Consider the following 21,205-nt stretch of genomic DNA (forward strand, 5'->3'; position numbering starts at 1 on the left):
CATGTAATGTCGTAGCTCACTTCTTAGCACAATCTGCTATTGCTTATATTGAGGGCGACAGTCTGGCCCCTCCTGCTGTTGCTTCTCTTGTAACCGCAGATGTTTTTTAGTAATGGGATTCCCTTTCTTCTCAATATATATATGTATATATTATTTGGCTTGGAATAGTTTGTAGATTAAGGATCCGTCTTCTTGATGTAGTCTCCAACTCAACTTTCGATTTATAGCAAAGTTTATTAATCTGAGGTTGGGTATACTCTGACCTCCAAATGTATTGACATACATACTTGTTCATTTTACAAGGCTAGTTTTTTTGTTTTCATTGGGTTTTGTTTAAAGTTTTTACATCATGTATTTATGCATCCAATGATATTACAATTGTTTTTTTTTTTTTTGAAAATGTTTATTGTGTATGTAGTTATGGTGCTTAATACATGTTATGCTAAAATAAGTGAGCCTGCAAAAGGATAAATATTTGGTATACTATATGAATATTTTTTCTTTCATGCTTTATGATGAGGTCAAAGAAATAGTTTTAGTTTTTCGTGTGAGTATTGAATTTGGTTAAAATAAAATACTTAATTTTGCCAACAAATAGTTTGCACAACTAAGTTGGAGAATGTTTGTAGCATAAAATTTAGGGATAAAGAAAACTTTAGTCCTTTATCTTTGTGACGAATTAATTTTGGTCTTCTAAGTTTGTCAATATTAGATTTAGTCCTTTATCTTTCAATTTGGCGTAAATCAGGTCCTTACCTTGTTTTGTGACCCTTTTGCCCTTTCAAAGGAAATAGCTAGATAATCCATTTTCATGCTCTTAAAACGGCCCAACATGCTTACAAAATAAATTAAGACCCCATAAATTCATACCTTGCTTTGACCACTCTATTTTTGGGTATTCCAAGTCCTCGGTTTTACGGACTTCTTCCAACCACACTATCACAGCAGATGGTTCGCAGGAACTTGGTTCCTTCAATAACAAAACAGCACAGCCCTATTTCGTTTTCTACTTTAGGGTGTAAAAGGGACTCCAATATAGGGAATTAATAGAATTTTGGACAAATAGGTTGAACAGAAAGCCTAACATTTATTGAAAAAATATATAGAGAATATTACATAGATATTATTCTTCCGTTTGGAGGAGACAACTGGTTTAACCTCTCACGGTGTAGAGGACTTGACTTATTGGGGAAACCCCTATAAACTGGAAATTTAAAATACTACAGAAGCTTGAAGAATACTTAGAACTCTAATGCTTTGAAGAGTAGGAGAAGTTTTCTGATGTCCCCCTTTTGCTTCATTGCATCTTTATTTATAGGCGTCCGTGGACTTGAAATTCGGACTCTAAACTTGTTTTGTGATGACGTCATTGCGTTCGTCATCGCCTTGTGATTTCCAACTGTCAGTCATAATAGTTTGTCGGTCACATGATTTCCAGCTGGCTGCTTTGCTGACTATTGGCTTTTGTTGTTTTCTGCCGACAGTCTTATCCTCTCGATTTTTTACATCATTTAATTTTTACTTTTTTTGGTAAAAATTTTTCTCTTTCCCTTGTCTTGGTCTGGTTCGGGTTTGTTTTTTGTGACCCGAATCTTTGTGCCGATAAGGGGCTTTTCTTGTTTCTCGCAATAAGGGCACAAATGGTTATGCAATCGCCCAACATGCAACATGTTGCACGTTTTCATTCTTGTGGCTTCGGTCGCTGGCAGCTTATTTTCCCAAATTAACGTCCTCTTTTTCTCGAATAAGTTTTCTGCGAACTCAGTGCTTTTTCCCGTCATGGAATTTAACAGGAACGATCCATTCACTTTGTTTGAGAAGATTTTGAACGGATACTTGACTTTGTCCATCTCCGTGAGACAAACTTATAAACCCCAAGCTCTTCTAGTAGAGATACTATCTTCAGTAATGACCGATACCAAGGGAGCTTCACCTGAGGCAACTTTGATTTTGTTAAAAGCTACCATATATGGCCTCTACAGCTTCATGAAATGGAATGCTGGATGAGACTCCTTTCCTCTAGTTTCTGGAGCTACTAAAATTAATTTTATCTCCAGAATGTCGCCTCTCTTTAAGTGGGGGTTGTTTTGCCATGAATCAAAAAGACCGCCCCACTAATCCACTCCGGAAGTTTTGAGATTTACAGTATGAACTGAAGCAAGAGCTCCAAAATCATATCATTCTCGGACATCTTCTTGTTTAGACCCCTCTAACATCCAGACTCTGTTATATTTTTCGAATGTTTCAATAATGGTCTTGCCTGGGTTTACTCCTTTGTGGAAAATTAATTTTTTCCCCATACGCTGGTAGTCGTGCCAAGTAGAAGAAGATATTAACTCATTAGTATTAACCTTAGAGGTGCCTGTCATCGGCCTAAGGCTAATCTGTCCCTCCTTCACCCCGGAGGTGCTGGGTTGACTTGAATTAACAGGAGTTTGCACTTCCTGAGACTCAATTGTTGCCGTCTCACCAAAGTCTGGTGATGGCCTTGTGCAATCGGTACTTGAATCCGACGCTACAGGTCTAGAGCCCTGTACTCTAAAAGCATGATTTAGGTCATGCTCCCTCAACTCGTGAGTCATCCCCGAAGGTGGCGCCTTCCGAATTGGTTCTCGTAAGTCATCCCCGAAGGTCATTTTTTAAAAGCCTTCCAAACCGCAAAGAATTCTTTCTCATTGATGTGCCAAACTTTAGCTTGTTGTTCTGAGAACAATCCTCCTGTATATCTACAAGGTTCTTCCCCTGCAGTTGTCTTCTTCATGAGCATTGCTGCCCATGTGTAATCATTGGCATCTGTGTAGACTACCAATTCATCCTCGTCTTGCGGTATAGCAAGCTTTGGCAGGTTACTGCAAACCTGTTTCAACTCACGAACCCTTTTTGTGTGGATTTCTTCCCATTTCCAATTTGAACTCTCCGTTTCTTTCAAGAGTGGTCGGAATTCCTTTCTATATCTTACAAGATCCTTAATGAAGATACCTGCAAAATTAACAACTCCCAAGGAGCTCTGCAGCTGCTTCTTGCGGATTTTCTCCACAATATGCTCCTGTAGCTCAATCCCTGTTTCGTCAATAAGAATTCCTAGAAATTTAATTTTATTGCCAGTAATAGTAGCTTTCTTTTCAGAAAGTACTAAACCTTCTCTATGGCATGCATCGAAAAATATTTCAAAATGTTTAATATGTTCTTTCATATTTTTGGATGCAATTAGTATGTCGTCAATATAGACAAACATGAACTCAAAATAATGTTTGAAAAGATTATCCATTTTTTTTTGAAATATCTGAGGTGCATTAGCTAAACCCATTGGAAGCACATTCCAAATATATTGTCCCTGTGGTGTGGAGAATACAGTAAATTTCTTTAATTCATTCTTCATCTTAATCAGATAGAAACCAGATTTGCAATCGAATTTAGAAAACACTTTTCCTCCTTTAATGCAATCAATTAAGTGTTCTCTATTAGGAATGTAATGACCATCAAATTCTAATATCTTATTAATACCTTGATAGTTAATAACCAACCTAGGTTTACCTCTCTTAATCTCACCATGGTTTCTTACCAGAAATCCAGGGCTACTGTAGGTAGAGACTCCGGGTTCAATGAGTCCAAGACTGATATGCTCTTTGATTATCATCTGCATATCCTTCTTATCCTCCATGTTCATTTGGATAGATTTGTATCGAACATACTCGTATTTGCATTCATCTTTAACCTTCAAAGTAGCTTCGATCTTATTCCTATCCCACCAAGCCAGAGGATTTTCACTGAAGTTCCTCTGGATAAGCCTCTTGACATTCTCAAGAGAAAGCCTTCTCTCTTCGATGATGTCTAGCGATTTCATTTCCAGTAGTGCTTCTTTAAGGTTCAGAATTTCCTCCTCGGATTCCTTATAGAAGCTATCGCTGTCTAATAGTCCTTGCTGTCTGAAAGACAAAAGGACCTTACCAAATTTTCTCTTATCCTGCATTTTTGGATGAGTTAATCTGGCATCAAAATCACCACATTTGCTGCAAAAATTTATCGGCATTATCCTGTTATATGCATTTTCTCTTCGCAACACCTGTATCTCACTACCACAGTTAGTAATAAAGATTAACAGATTCCTCTGATTATCCTACATATATCTTACAAATGTTTGAATGAAATTGTTACCTAGCAAGATATCGGCACCTATATCATGAAAGTATATAAGAGGTGTTTTTACCCTAAACCAGGGTGATCCAAATGCTCCTCCAATCATGATTTTGGCTTCTCGTATTTCCTATTGAGTATCAGGATTTTTTGCGAAAAATCCCTTCCTGTGATAACGGGTAAGGTTTTCTTTGCTTCCTTAGGAAAAATTTCAGGCTTTGCCGTGCAAATTCCTGATCCTAAATCAATATATGCTGCAAAATATTCTGTCTTATATTGATCATACAATATACCAACAGATATGTATATGGAAAAGGGACTCGTCATTCAATCCTTATGGTAACACCATCAAGACTGAATTCCATTCCTTTACCTTTTCTTCCCCATTGTTTATGATTTTCGAGGAAACTTAACCCTAAAATCATACTCCCATTTTCTCGTCCTGCAACACCTACAACTAAAATTTCATAACCTGCTATTTCTAGCATGCCCCCACATTTTCCAACAACAGGTTGCTGCAAATGATATAAGTCATCACAAGGGAAATAATTCTCTTTCTTAGTGATGTCAAATATAACTTGTATTTCTCTCCATCCTTCAGGGCATCTAAGTTTTACGTTATCTACCATAATCTCTTGAGGAGTTAAAGTTTTTAATAACTCTTTCTCCTTTCCTTTGTAGCCTATAATCCTATCTTCTGAAAATGACATCCGACTACTAAACTCAATCCTAGAGCTAAGTGTCCAACCTAAGATTGGGTGATCTTTTATAATAATATCAACACCACCTATTCTAGGTATCCTAATAGGATCTAGTGTCATTACCTTGGCGAACTCCTTGAAAATTCTAGGAATCTCAATATACTCTTTCCTAAGAAACAAATCTGAATGATGCTGGCTTAATAAGCCTTCCTAGCCGGTGTGCAATAGCACCTTTTGAATCTCCGGCAAGGATGCTGGCTTTGGTATCTTCTGGGGTATTATCCCATTCAATCTTCACAGATCCCTCCAAGCTCAACTCCACAAGCTTTATAAAGTTTTCTTTGTCGAGCTCTAGGGTAGTTGCTGCAATCTTGATTGCTGCAACCCATTCGTCTATCAACGTCTCGGTATTTTGGAAATCGATAATATCCAGGTTCAGTATAGCGCCATATGCATGTAAGGGCTGGAGCATGGTCCTCGCCCAAGGTGTATTCTCCGGCACTTTCTTTGGATTTCTTCCTGGATTTTCCTTTAGCCTTGTTCCCACAAACGTTGGAGTGGCATTAGTGTGGAAATTCGCACTTTCTCTCATTGGTTGATCCTGTGGAGGATCATTAGAACATGTACTTCCCTCCGGTGGTGGTAGTGCTGGAGTGATCTCATTTGTTTGGATATTGACTAAATCCACGATCCCTAGTTGGGAAAAGGATTCTTGTAGATCTGATAGATCTGCTCTCGTTACCTCTATCATTTTATAGATCTGATAGATACAATAATCAGATCTTCTCTAGACTTTGACTTTGGAATCTCCGTGGCCTTCCTCTTCTGGTGTAGAAGAGGTACTGTTCCAAAGGCATCCCTGATTCGCTCATGTTTGGATCTAGATATCTTAGGGCTCTCTCGTTCGTTTCTCTTTAGATCTGTAATTTCTACCTTCAGATCTGTAAGACCCATGTGTAGATCGGGAAGGATCTTAAGGACCTTGTCCATCTTTTGGCTCAAAGATTCTATTTTCATAGGTATATGGATTAACCTATGTCCATAGTCTTGTACCGTCTTTTGGATCCTCTTCAGATCTTGAGAGATCTTTAATGTATCCGGATCGAGTTCCTTCCAATCAGTCATAATTTTTTGAACTGAAATTATGTAGGAATTTACCCGTTCCGCTTCTCCTGGTCGGGATGCTACCAATCACTTCAATGGAGCGTAGATGCCTCACTGCATTTCCTGGTAGCACTTGTCGAACTTCAAAATTTCTCAGCCATTCTTTTTCCTCTTCCAGCGTGAGAAGTCTTAGATCAATCCTCTTGGGACCGTTAAAACACTTGTCAAGAATTTCCATAAGAAATTCTCTTCTTTGTATTTCCAAAATCTGGAAATATTTTCTATTTTCACACTAATTCGAACATTCGTTCGGTTCCATTTTTCTCAAAGAGTCTCCCCCATTAGTGGATAAATAATACCAAAATGTAATATAATCATATTTTTCTTCAATAAACCTAGGCTCTGATACCATTCTAGGCGAGCATGGGTGAAAAAATAGAATTTTGATGTAAATGGACTAAAATAGCTCTTTTAAAACTGTTCAAGAGTAAAAATATCCAAAAATCTGTCTGTGGTCCCAATTTAAGCCATTATAAAATTTATCGGATTAAATTGAAAATACGCAAACTTAAAGGACTAAAATTAAACGTATGAAAACTTAAAGGACCAAATTGATCTTTCTCCCTAAATTTTACTTTGGTTCTAGATTTGTCTATAGATTTAAAAAACTATAATGCAATCATCTATAAAACATAATACAAGTATATGTGGCCCATATATACTATTAGCATTTCTTGACAAAAAATAAATAAATAAGGGGTGAGAGGCTCCCCTTGCCTTAAACCTTTTTTTAGTGTCATTTATTTGTCTATTTTCCATTTACTACGAGTTTATAAGAAACTATAGTTGTACAAGTTCCTATTCTCTGAAATGAATGTTTTGGGAAAATTAAAATTTTTGAAACTAAATTTTTAAAAATTCCATTCAAATTTGTCGTAATCATTTTGGATGTCAAGTTTAGGTGCCATATATATGTGTGTGTTTTCTATTTTGTTTCCTTCCTATTTGAGTGTAATTGCTTTTGGGTCATGAGGATGTTATATAAGGTCAATCTTTTAGGCACAAAGGCATTTTGGAATGGAGATATAATTTCTGGCATTAAAGGTCGCATCTGGTTTACTATTATATTCGTTATGATTTTATAAATTGCCTTGCATAAACTAATTGGTCGAAATGTGTGAGTAAGGATGGATTCGTCGTTTTGGTATGAGTAAAGCAGTTGTTTCATTTCTGGATTGAGTCAAGGTTCCAGTCAAGAATTGTTTTAACAAATTTTACTATGCGGTATTTTATAAGGAAAAAATGCAAGCAACCCTCTTGTGATATCGCAAATGAGCAAATTATACCCTTATAAAAGAATAAATAGCAATTTATCCCCTGTATTTTTTTAAATACAACAATGTATCCCCTTATAATTTTTAAAATGAAGCAATTTACCTTCCTATACATGGAGGTAAATTGCTTCATTTTAAAAAGTATAGGAGGATAAATTGTTATATTTTTTTCATAGGGGGATAATGTGCTCATTTTCAATATTATAGGGGCCAGGTGCATTGTTTGGGCTGATTTTTTAATGCTTTCTCAAATGTTTTCGAGTTATGTAATTGGGTTAGTTAATGAGTTATGGGCCTCTGTCTGTATTGCTAGGCAAATTTCATTAAATTCCCAAAAATTATTTAAATTATTTGAAAGGGCCGACGTGCTTCGAAAGTGGGCTTGTAGGATTTTCTTTATTTCTCTAGGATTATTTTCTCATTCATTATTTGTGTTTTTTATACACTCGATAAAGTATTGTCTTCTTCAATACTAGGATAAGTATGGTAGAATTTTGTATTTATAAAATCACCTTTGTTAATTCCAGTAAATGTCATTTAATCTTAAGAGCTTACTTAATTTGGTATTTTGCTTGGGTTTCATAAAATAAGGTGGTCTTTGTTATATGTGTGTTCATAGAGTAAACATGGTTTGTTGTATGTGTGTTCATTAAAGAGTAAATATTGTTAAGTTGTTCACTTAATGTTAATATTTATTCCTCTATATTTTCCGATATACTCTTTTTTTCAATTGAGGAAGAATGTTTTAAGTCTTGTAATTTAAATTGAAGCCAAAATATATTAAATTGTTATTATTGTGTATCCATGAATTACATACTACAGTGATATACGTTGGATGTTTAGTCCTTGAATTTTCAAACCTAAAAAATATATGTTGTTTTATAATTGTATTTGTAGTATTTAGAATGATTGGGAGTGTCAAACGTAGTAGCTATAATATGTGTGACTTTAGCGTCATGGATATGTATTTTTCCAATTCAAGTTAGCAATGCGAATGGGTGGGTGGGGAGCTATTAATTATTTTTTAATCTATTTTCTTTTTTATATTTGCTCTCTTTTCATTTGCACTTCTAACTCCCAACCCATTTCTTTCTCCACAATAGCAAGCAAAGGTAACTTTCTTCCTTAGTTAAATTTTGTTTCTTTTTCATTGGTATTCTTGCTTTGTATTTTGCCTCTTCTTTGGTTGAAATGTGGACAGTGGCACACCTGGCCGAAGGGGGGACACGACAAAGGTGGGGAGAGGGGCAAAGCGTGGCTTCGAGGTGGGGGGCGCAACGCCCCCTCCAACCCAAGGCCGAGCCTCGAGCTGGGGGAGGAGGCCGCCCCTCTGACCCAAGTGGAGCCCTGGGTTGGGGGGGCGCGACCCCCCTTTCAACTCGCAGTCGCGCCTTCGGAGGTTCAATAGCAGGGCTCGATAGAAGGGAAGTTGCGGGTTTTTCTTCGCTTGCCAAAAATGTTTTTGACATTTGGGGTGATATTCCTTCATATCTAGAAGGTTATTCGCCCGAACATATTGTCGCGATTATGAGTTTGCCTAAAAGCCCTTCTTTCGACTCAGGTGAGAATTTAGAGGATATGTCTGATTTTGAATTGAACTCAACAGGGTTTAGATGTAACGAATAATTTGATGAAATCGCATCTGGAGGTGAGGATGGGGAAGCCTATGTGGAGCGATGTGAGAGTGACGGTGAGGTCGTTAGTGAGGAAGAGGAAATTGAAAGTGAGGGGGAAGAGGTGGAAAGTGACAGTGAGGAGGCCGATGTCACCTAGGCGTTAGGCCGACCGACTGTAGTTGTGGCGTTGGGAGTTGATGGAAGGCGTTAGGCGTTCCTCGTTGTCACATTCCATGTTGTCGCGCGGTGGATATCGGTACTTGTGACAGTGTTTTGACTCGAGAGCAGCTTGACGTCATTCGCGAAACTTTTACGATGCCTTCCGCACACAAGTTTATTCTTTCCTCTCGGGGTCGGAGGATTAGGGATCCTCCAACTGGGTGTTTCACTGTTTATGCTACTTATTTCAATTGCGGATTTTCTATTCCGCCTCATCACTTACTTGTCAAGGTAATTCGGAGTTATGGTATTTGTGTCAGCCAACTTACGTCAAATTCGTTTATGTGTTTTGAGGGTTGGTGACATCGTCTTTAAGAGTTGGGGTTTCCGTTAACTCTAGAGAACTTTCACGCCCTATGGACTATCAGCCACGTGGCAGAGTTGTCTGCTTCTTCTGACGATGGGCAGTATTTTTCCTTCAGTCCACCGAAAGCTTGTAGGTTTTCAAACTGGTTAGTTTCCTCTAAAGGTCCTTGGAAGGAAAAAAAAATTTATGTAGAGATGATGGTTGGGGTTTGGTCTCGGAGTGGAGTAGCTCGCATATCAAGATTACTCATCATAAGGAGTTTGGAAAACCGTGTCAAGGGTTTATGAGCTGTAGGGCTGTTTAGCCGAATGATGGGCATCGCTCATTATTTTCCCTCTGGTATTCACTTGTAATTGTCATGTGGTGTTTAAATTTTTCACTATATCTTTTGCATGTTCTCTTTACGTGAGAGAACTTGATTTGGATCTCCTTGCCCTAAATTAATTCTTTGTGTGGTTTCAGGTAAGAAGCTTGAGAACGATGCCGTATATGGCTGAAAGGCGGCGATTAAGGACCAGAATAAATGCAACCAAGAGTTAGCACCACCACAAGTAGGGAGCTCCATATCTGTCGCTCCCCATGGGGTCTCCACTAGGACTGGCCACTCCGATTCTCTTCCTACTCCACCGATTGGTCCTCTCGTTCCCCAAAAAGGCAAAGAGGTGCTTCTTTCATGGCGGAGGGTAATGCTTGTGCTACGAAACGTGATGCTTGTGCTGAGGGAACGAGCCACGCAGGCCCCTCGTCCTATTGGAGCCGCACCCGAGGCCTCGTGAGTGAAGATGACTTAAGTCGGGTTGCGGACCTTTTGGAAGAGCAAATGGATGAGTTGCTGGCTGAGAACATGGCTCGGGTTTTTGCTTTGTATTTTTACTTATCCACTTCGTTTGATTTTGTTGGTTTTGAGTAGTTGTTTTATTTTTGTAGGCTCTTGTTGTGACAACAGCAGCAAAAAATCAATGAGCCGAACGACTGGCGAAGATGAGAAGTTTGGAGGTTGCTTTGGAGCAGCGAGAGAGTGATTTTTCCCGACTTGAGGAGGAGAGTGATGAGGCTTTTCAAAACATTACCTCTTGAGAGCGTCGATTTAAGTGAGAGATATCTACTTGGAGGAAATTTTTGGCCTCCGCCTCCGGTGTTGCTTTTATCGCTAAGACTCAAGAGGCATTCTCGAGGTTCCAGGAGTCTAAAGAGTTCGATATGATCTTAACTGATAGAATAACTCTTATTTATGATGATGCGTGAGAACGGCCTAATTGTTGAAGAGGACATTGTACTCCTTGATCCTGAGGTGTCGGAGGGTGAAAAGGAGGTGGAGGAAGTCGTCGTAGTTGAGCCCCCCAAGCTTAAAAGTTTCGCAGCTTTCCGTTTGTTACTTAGGATTTAATCTCGGCATGTAATCGGACTTTTTTATTTAGCATAAATTCAAATCTCGGCATGTAATCAACTTATGTTATTTAGGATGACTGTCTCGCCTCATATAGGGCGTTTTCATAAGTAGGCGGTTTGGACTCGTGATTGTAGTATTCTCTTTAATCGGCTTTTATGTTACTCACTTGTGTTATATCTTCCTGGGACGAGTTTGCATTACGCAAGTATTTTGATTGGGTGTTATCTCAATGGATGAATTTGCTCGAGTCCAGGAGTTGGATCTGTAGTAACTTCACTTAAGGAGGGAAAAATTCTCAAGGGTCAACGCCGCTGGGGGTGGATCTTAGTGGAATTTTGGTTAGGGGTCACAGGACAATTGGTAGGGGCCTCTTGAAAATCCACAAATCCCCTTATCAAAGAAATTTTCAACTACAATGGGAAAATAACTTCATTACTCGGGCGTGAATTACAAGAGCTCCATAAGGGGTCAATGGGGAGGGAATAAAAGTTACACTTCTACTTTACCCCCTATTACAAAACAAAGCCAAAAAATGAACTTTACCTACAAAGAGAACTTAACAGTAATACTTCTTGAGATTTGCGACGTTCCAAGTGTGAGGGATGTTCTTTCCGTCGAGTTGTTGCAACTTGTAAGCCCCCGCATTCACAACCTCTATCACCTTGTAAGGCCCTTCCCACTTCAAATCCAACTTCCCAACGGGACCAAAAAGCCTCGGCTTTCCGCATCACCAGATCTCCCACTTGAAAACTTCTCGGCCTGAATCTTCGTTGTACACCTTAACCATTCTGGTTTTGTACATAGCGGCCTGGACTGTGGCTCTTTCTTTGGCCTTTTCGACAAAGTCTAGGTTCATCCTCAATTCTTGCTCGTTGGAGTCCGGGTTGTATGTTTCACTCGCCAACTAAGTTCTCCTATTTCTGCTGGTGCTACGGTCTCTGTCCCATAAAATAGGTTGAATGGGGATTCTCCCTAGGGGTCCTCAGCGTTGTTCGATACGCCCATAAAACGCTAGGTAGCTCATCCACCCATACCCCCTTTGCGGTTCCCGATCGAGTTTTCCAGTGTTGAAGAATTGTCGGGTTGGTGATTTTCGTCTGTTCGTTTGCTTGGGAATTACTAACTGATGTGAAGAATTGTTTGATCACCAGCCCCTTGCACCAGTCCTTAAGTTTATTCACCGAAAACTGAGTCCCATTGTCAGATATTAGGGCATGGGGGATGCCAAAACGACATATGATGTTCTTCCACAGGAACTTGATCACTTCTTTCTCTGATATCTTGGCTAACGGCTCGGCTTCTACCCACTTTGTAAAATAGTCAACAGCGACGATCAAGAACTTTCTTTATCCTGCGGCTTCCAAAAAAGGCCCGACTAGATCTAAACCCCACTAATCAAAAGGGCAGGGACTTTCAAGGGTCTTCATTAGCATTGTTGGCTGGTGATTAATGTTTGATGGTTCTTGGCATGCCCGGTATCGCCTTACCAACTGAAGCGCGTCAGGGAGCAACGTTGGCCAAAAGAATCCCTGCCTTAGGGCTTTCCCCGCTAAGGCTTTTTCTCCAAGATGATTTCGGCAAATTCCATCATGTATCTCTTTTAGTACATAATTCCCCTCTTCAGGAGTTAGGCATTTTAGAAAGGGTTGCGAGGAACCACATTTGTATAATTCTCCATCGATCATGACAAAGCGTGATGCTTTTCTTCTCAAGGCCTTCGCCTCCTTTTGATTCTCTGGTATGGTCCCATCAATTAGGAATCTGATGATCCCTTTTTTCTAGCTCAAGGGGGTTAGGTCCGTGCACATAATCTCCTCTTGCTCTTCTATCGCGGCCCTTTCCAATGAGAGAAAAGTAATTCTTCTGTTTTGGATGCTTGCCATCGAGCTTGCTAACTTGGCTAGTTGGTCAGCCACGGCATTATTAGTTCTCGACACCTGAACAACAAAGGCTTCTTCGAATTTTTCAAGTAAATTTTTCGCTTTCAGAGAATAGTTGGCCATTGTTTCGTCTCGTGTCTCAAAGGATCTCTAGATTTGGTTAACCACCACATGTGAGTCGCTATAGATGACAATCTTTTTCACCTCGGAGGCTAAAGCTAACTTTCCCTACTAATAATGCCTCGTATTCTGGTTCATTGTTCGACGAGGGATATTCCAATTTTATACCATACTCAAACTTGTCTCCTTGAGGGCTCTCTAGAACTATCTCAGCCCCACTTCCCGCCGGCGTGGATGATCCATCAACGTGCAGACTCCAGGAAGGCATAGAAATGCTCACCTCATCATATGCCAATTTGACGACGAAATCAACTAGCAGTTGCGCTTTAATCCCCAGCCTGGGGTGAAACTCAACGCCAAACTCACTTAACTCCACCACCACTTGACCATTCTTCCGGAAAGCTCCGGACTCGACAACACTTGCTCCAAAGGATGAGTTTTCAATACTATCACTTGGTGCGACTGAAAATAAGACCTCAACCTTCTGACTGCGATGACTAAAGAGAGGATTAGTTTTTCGATTTAGGAGTATCTGGATTCAGCCCCCTGCAATATCCTACTAACATAATACACCGAATGGTGCTCTCTATTTTCCTGACGCGCCAAAACTATGCTAACAACATTTTCAAAAATTGCCAAGTAGAGGTAGAGGGTTTCCCCGATTTTGGGTTTCGTCAATAAAGGCGGTGAAGACAAATACCTCTTTAGCTAGTTGAATGCTTCTTGGCTAGATTTGCTCCACTTAAACTTTGTTGTGCCGCGAAGGACCTTGAAGAAATGTAGGCCCTTATCTGTGTATTGCGAAATGAATTTATTCAGGGATGCCAATCTCCCCACAAGATTTTGTACCTCTTTGACCGACTTTGGTGGGGGCATGTTCATGATAGCGCTAATTTTCTCGGGGTTTGCTTCTATTCCCCTCTCGCATATAATGTACCCGAAAAATTCCCCCCCCCCACCCGAAAGATACACTTAGCGGGATTTCATTTCATGCCAAAAGCTTTCAATATTTGAAAGCACTTTTCTAGGTCCTTAACGTGATCTTGCTCTTTCACACTCTTAACCAGCATGTCATCTATATAGACCTTAATATTTCGACCAATCTGGTTTTTAAATATGTGATTGACAAGTCATTGATATGTCGCTCCTGCATTGTTCAGGTCGAATGACATGCCATTGTAACAGAAGATCCCTTGGTTCGTGACAAAACTTATATTTTCTTGATCTTCTACGGCCAACGGAATTTGATTGTAGCCTTGATACGCGTGTAAAAAGCTCAACATTTCACATCCGGAGGTGGAGTCAACCAAAATGTTAATTCGCAGGAGGGGAAAGGGATGTTTTGGACATGCCTTGTTCAAATATGTGAAGTCAATACAGAGGCGCCATTTTCTGTTTAGCTTCGGGGCCAAGACAACATTAGATGACCAATCGGGGTATTGTACCGGGCGTACGTGTTTGGCTTTGAGCAGTTTATCCACTTCCGCTTTTATCGCTTGATTTCTTTCTAGCCCGAATATCCTTTTTTTCTGCTTTATAGGTTTTGCGTCGGGATTTACATTGAGCTGGTGAGTGATAACATCAAGTGAAATCCCATAGAAATCTGTTATGCTCCATGCAAACACTTCCTCATTTTCCATCAAAAATCGAGTTAAGCTGTCTTCAGTGGACGGGCACATTGCCATGCCTATCTTCGTTGTCTTCTCGCCGTCTGCGGAGAGATTGATCACCATCAACTCTTCCACGGCTTCAACTCTTTTCTCCCCATATATTCCTCCTAAGAGCTCTTCTGGGGCGTCTCTTATCCCATGCCTCCTATCAGTCATCTCTTCCTTTGTTTTTTCATCGGCCACTTCATTCAGTTTCTCACGCGATCTTTTAAGGTTATTCACGTAGCATTCTCTTGCCATTCTTTCATCTCCCATAGCCCCCTCCCCCCCCCCCCCACGCTGTCAGGTGAGAAATTTAAGTTTCAGGTGGAAAGTAGACGCTATCACTAGGAAGAGGTTTAAGCTCGGTCTCCCCAAGATAACGTTGTAGGAGGATGGAGCCTTCACCATGAGGAACTCTACCAATTTGGTGGACCTCTTCGGATAAGACCCGAGGGATAATGGTAACGTCACCTCCCCTACTAGTTTGATCATTTGCCACAAAAACCTGTGAGTGGGGTGTTACCTTCCGAAGTAGTGCATTATGAATCCCCAATTAGACATATGCGTAATGGAATATAATATCCGCTGAACTCCCACTATCCACCAAAATCTTTTTGACCCAAAAGTTGGAGATCGTGGCCTAAATGACCAGGGCGTCGTTGTTTTGATTCCTCGTTGGGTCCAAGTTTTGCCGGTTGAATGTAATCTCATCGCCTTGTTTCGAACTAATATTATGAATTTGAATAGGGGTTTGCCGATGGTTTCCCCTAGTTGCTCGGGTGAGAGCCTTTCTTACATTAAGGAGCTTGTAGGGAATCGGGCCACCCAAAATCTCGGCGATAACCCCTGCTGTAGGGAGCTTGTCGCCGTTTTTAGTTTGTGTGGATGTTAGGTCCCGAGGTTGGGGATTCGACCCTTGGTTGACGTACTCTTTCAAGTATCCGCGCTGAATCAGCTTTTCTATCTCATTTTTCAAGTGATGGCACTCCTCTGTCGTATGTCCTCTATCTTAGTGGAAACGACAATATTTGTTGGATTTGAGCCTCTTAGGGTTATCTTTCATTTTTCTTGGCCATTGATTGATTAGTCCTTTTTGCTCAACTACAACTAATATCTCCTCTCTAGGAGCGTTCAAGGGGGTACAGTGAGCGAACCCCGCTGGAGGTACATGCTTACGTTTCTCTTTCTTTTTCGGTACTTTTTCCTCTTCCCGGCCCTTCTTTTCACCGCTAAGGGAAGGATCCAAAGCATTAGATTCCTCAATTCGGATGTATTTCTGGGAGCGCACGAGTAACTCTTCCATAGTGCTAGGACACTTTTCGGCTATGCACTCCTTGAATCTTCCCGGTAGTAGGTTCTGTTGGATAATACTAGCTAATAACTCATGATTAACATGGGAAACTTCATGCACTGCATCCATAAATCTTTGCATGTAGTCTCTCAAAGTCTCGCCCTCCTTTTGGTAGATGGTGAATAGAAGCCATTTTCAAAATTTTTTTGTTCATGGATAAGTGATGCAAGAAACGTTGAACCAACTGCTCGAGGCTGAAAATAGTTCTAGGGGCAGTTTCTTGAACTAGGCTAATGCGCGTTTTGAGAGTGTAGAGCAGAAGACCTTGCAGTAAGCGGCATCACTCAGATCATACCAATCAATCTTGGCATAAAATTTGTTTAAGTAGTTCTTGTAGGTCAGTTGTCTTATCATATTCCGATAGATTACCTTAAGGCTTGTTGGGAGCACTTCGGCTAGAATGTTCGGGGCAAAATGGCTACGTCTTGGAGGGGCTACGACCAATGGCAAGTAGGAATCCTCGGGTCCCCTAGGTGGTGGGGTAGCTGAAGATTCTCAATTGTAGAGGTTTTGATCTTGAGTCTGTGCAACTTCAGGTTTAGAGATACTATTGTTCACTTCTTTCCGCCTCTACTACTCCTCTGGAGCCGAGGATAATTCTCGACTTCTGCAAGGGGAAGGAAGGGGCGGATTCGCGGGTTGTTGTGCTACAAATTGGGCCACGACTTGTGCCGCTGCTCAAGTAGATGAGTAGTGAATCAGGGCTTACAAAGCTTCGAGTGTCAGTTGGATCATCGATTTTTGGGCTGGAGCTTCCGAGCGGAGCGCTCTCCCAGGGGGCGCGGGCGAAGATTGTCCACGTGGCGGGGGGATCTCCCCATTGAGGGGTACTTGCTCATGAGTTAGGGGAGTTACCTCCTGGAGTGGCGAATGTTCGCGAGGCGGGTATTGTTCCGCCCGTTTCACTTGAGCTTCGCGGGTCACGTCCAAATCAGGGATGTTATGAGCTCGAGACCTGGTTTGCATACTCAGTGTCGAGGCAATCCTTCCCACAGAGCGCCAATGATGTGGTTGAGATTTTTACAAAAGGATGAAATGAAAATTTTACCCACGACACGATAGCTCACCAAGTGAAAATACAATCTTTGAGGAGATTTCTTGGTAAGTATGGTTACAATTAATGAATATTAGATGTGTTAAAAAGTAATATTTTTGGTATTTATGGTAGTGTTGGAAGTTATATTGTGTGATGGATTGCATGTTCTTACATGTGCCTCATATATGTTAAATTACTTTTTTACCCTTGCAGGTGAATTATTTTATCAATATACATCAGATATGTTCCCCAAGTAAAGCAAGGAATTCAACGCGGGCTGATCCTCTACAGTTCTAACATATTAACTTTATGGTTGAGTTAGGAAATGAGGTTAGGCTAAAGTGTTCTTTTTGTGCTACCTCTATCGTTGTATGTCTTGAAGTTGGATTTCCATGGAAAATGTGAGGTGTCATACGTAATGGTTTCAATGAAGGGAGTGGGTCATCCCAAAAATGAGGCGGAAGCATAAAAAATACAATAAATCAAAGAGTTCAAAACCCGATCAAAGGGTGTTTTCTTAATTTTTTTTGGGGCATTCGATGTAAAGTATGCAGTTTAAACAATATACAAAATCATAATCATGCATACTAGACTCATGGATGAAATCAAAGAACAAAGGATGTGTAATCCTAAATCAAACTGTTATTGTAGCACCCTCTAACGCTACTAGAGCTATATTTTCCCTAAACGTCATACTTAAAGTAATCCCTGTGTTTATATATATAAACGTGCATAATCATCTAATCAATATGCATACGTCATCAACGTCATAATAGGCATAATCAACCCACAACACCATATATCCATATCAAACATCACAAGTAATCCCCACGTTTGCGTCCTCTCTCTATACAAACAAAATGTGATTTGTACTTTAACTGACAAAGAGAAGAAAACTGCATACTGGCCCGACCTGCCTGAGTATAGCGCATAGACCTACTCTTCAACAGTCAGACACCTCAAAGTCTACTCCTGAAAGAAAATATCAGTAGGGGAGTGAGTCTGCCACTCAGTAAGCAAATAACCAGCCTTATCTATATATGTATACCATATATAACCTCAAAAAAGATAAATAGGCAAGATGCATAGAATATATAGTCAATTTGCTTCCACATAATCATCTTTATTATACCACATAGCTATCTCGCAATAAGATAATCAAATTAAACTTCCTTTTTCCTAGTTTGCTTACCAGAAGGTGATATTGTGTTTTTTCCGTCCACTCAATCTCACCGTTATATAAATTTAAGTGAATCCCCTTGACAGTCGGCTCATCAATCTCATTTCGCATCATAGCTCTTTTATTTCGCATCATAGCTCTTTTATTTCGCATCACAGCTCTTTCAATTCGCATCACAGCTCTTTTATATCGCAACATCGCTCTTTTCATATCGCATCAAAGCTCTTTTCATTTCGTTTCTTTCTCATATCGCATCAAAGCTCTTTTCATTTCATTTCGCCTTATAGGCTTTTCAACACATCAAGGGGTATTCACGCCACAATTATATTCAATTTCCACCATTCCCTCATTTTCACATATCACCATTCTTGTAAGCAACTAGTAACGTAAAATAATAATCAACATATTCTCATTTTCAGGCATCCACAACACATCAAACAACAAACATAATATTTCAACGTATTTTTTCATTCCACGTACAAAATATCGTCAATCAAATCAAATCATTCACCACTCATATATTTTCAGATAAATCAATGTCAGCATGAACCACAAAGTCATATAATAGTAATACCACAAATAAAGAGAACATAAATAGATAATACTAATTATTTACTTACCTCGACCTTACAACGCCTTTATCTATTCAATAGGTAGTGGTTTGGTCTTTTCACTTTACCCCCGTATCCTATAATGAGTTATACCACATACAGTTAATATATCGAGAATATAATAATTTTTTTTAAATACAATATTAAATATTATTCGTACAATTTCTAATAATTCTTTAATATTCCACTTCTATCGAAGTACAAATCTTCATTTTTCCTCTTTATTAACATACCATTTATTAAATATAATTTTTCGAATATTTCTATGAATTTTCTATGAATTTCTTGCTATTATACACTTTAATTACATACAATACGTAGAATTGCGTATTTGGTTGACAATTCCGATGGAACTGTATAAATTAGCTATAGTAATATTTAAATCTAATAAATTTAATGATCTAACTAACCAACGATATCATTTTTATATCCGATTTGATATTTAATCCAATACTATTTTAAATAGCCAAACTCGTAAAATATTCCGATTAAATAGTACATCGCTTAATATAAACAACATTTAATAAACGAACTAATGAAATAATATAAATTAATAAAAATTAAAATAAAAACTTACCTCCGTTGTGAATCGTCGAACAGATAAGGAAATTGCAGATTTGATAAATATCAAATTGTGATAATTTGACTCACATATATATATATATGTAGGGGGTGGGGCGGTGGGTGATGGCCCACCCCCAATCTTATTTCTTTCCTTCTCTTTTTTGTTTCTTTTCTCTTTCTTCTATATATATATATGTATGTATATATATTATTTACTAATATATATCATTTACATATATATATAATATTATTATTTTATTTATTTAATTAGACTTTTCTCAAAATGCCCATCACGTCCCTCCTAATTCACTAATTAATATAATTTGCTCTCAAATATTATAACAAGCTTCAATTTAACCCGTTCAAACTTTATTATATTCCAATTATGGAACATAATTTATTTACTAATTAACCAAATTTCCAAAAAGTTATCAATTAATCCCCGAATTATGTATTATAATTTTTGGGGTGTTACAGTTATCTCTTATTCTTTCTTGATCAACTACACGCGTTTGGTTTCCTCTCCAATTTTGTACACATTCTAGATCTCAAAGTAGAGATCTTCTGGGAATATCTACCCCATATTGGGAATAAGTTTAATCCTCTTATTAGAGAAGATTAAACATTAAAAGAAAACAAATCTAAAGTATTACACTATTAATTCGTGTAATCCTTTTTATCATCTCAAGTTCTTCAAGTGATCTTAGATCAAAGAAGAACTATAAAGTGGGAGAGAGAGAGAGAGAGAAGAGAGAGAGAGAGAGAGAGAGAGAGAGAGTTTGTGGTGTATAGAGGGTGCTTTGTCGTGCTTCTTTTTATTTTTTTGGAGGGAGAGTGAGAATGAATCCAGTCATTCAAATTCCATCCCCCCAATCAAACAACTCAGCGAACTCCTCTTTTTATGTAGGGAGGAGTCAAATCCTCATTTCCTTATATGGAAGTCAATTAGATCCCTTGAGACCTATTTTAGTGGATGGGCCTCGTTTTAAATAAATTAAACCAAGCCGAAAAGTCCATATATTTTAAACTAAATTCAATTTAATTTAAAACCCAACTAAACATTCTCCAATATCATATAATCCAATCAAAGACATAAGCCAAACTCCTTTAATTAACAAATTCAATTTAATAATTAAAGTAAGCTCAATTAATTTATTGGGATACCTATTCAATGGAGTATTCCACATATAAATAATTTAATTACTTATACTCTCCAAAATACATTCAATCCAATTAAATTAATTCTCATCTTCCAAAATTAATTTCAAATTAATTTCTTCACCTCCTCGGTGATTTGTGTGTGACTCTTTAAGTTCATCTAAACAAGATATGGGCTTGTACCCAATACAGTTGAACAATTAAATTCAATTTAGTTGATCGCTCCTGATTAACTATTAACCTAGAATGCTCGTCACCATGGTGGTTGTCTAGCAACGATCCATGGCACTAAAGACTAGTTGAATATTAGGGTGAATATTTAAGCTCTCAAGTTCTATATGGGTACAGTCCTTCTATCTACCATCTCTCGGTCTTAGTTTAGGGTATGGAATTAGGTTTGGTTCCCATTTTAGTCTAGGCATCTATGCTCCATATTAGAAACTGTGTTTGCTCTATTGTTTGACATATGAAACCATTTTCTATTCAACCAATCACTGCGGCCACAACTTCGAAGAGCATGAATGCATCTGATATTGATAGGGGATGGATCCTCGTCTTGGAAGCCAGCATCCTCACTACACATTCTGACTGTACTGGACAAGGCTTATAATGATCATATTCGTGACAAGATCCCCTCTCGTTAGATCCAAGATACAGTCATTGTGTGTATGTGACTGCCATAATCTCTCAAGTGCAAAGACTACTCCCATACTACTAGAGTTGAAAATTCCAACCATACCGACCAAGCCTCTAAAGCTTCCATATGACGATCCCCACGAGTCAATTCAATCAGCTGACCTTCTTGTCAACTAACCCACCCAAATTGCATAAATGTCCAACGTTTGTTG

At 39.0% G+C, this 21,205-nt stretch overlaps 1 long non-coding RNA gene across 1 annotated transcript; it reads right to left on the reverse strand.

The window, feature by feature from the left end:
* Window positions 1-17,503: 17,503 nt before the first annotated feature.
* Window positions 17,504-19,254, reverse strand: LOC148786886 (uncharacterized). The gene is made up of 3 exons (XR_016067540.1): window positions 19,213-19,254; window positions 18,645-18,712; window positions 17,504-17,816 (listed from the first exon to the last, which is right to left on the reverse strand). It is a non-coding gene; the product is annotated as an uncharacterized LOC148786886 (long non-coding RNA).
* Window positions 19,255-21,205: the final 1,951 nt, after the last annotated feature.

Source organism: Sesamum indicum, linkage group LG9, assembly GCF_026168435.1.
Source record: "Sesamum indicum cultivar Baizhima isolate 11 linkage group LG9, ASM2616843v1, whole genome shotgun sequence".
NCBI lineage: Eukaryota > Viridiplantae > Streptophyta > Magnoliopsida > Lamiales > Pedaliaceae > Sesamum > Sesamum indicum.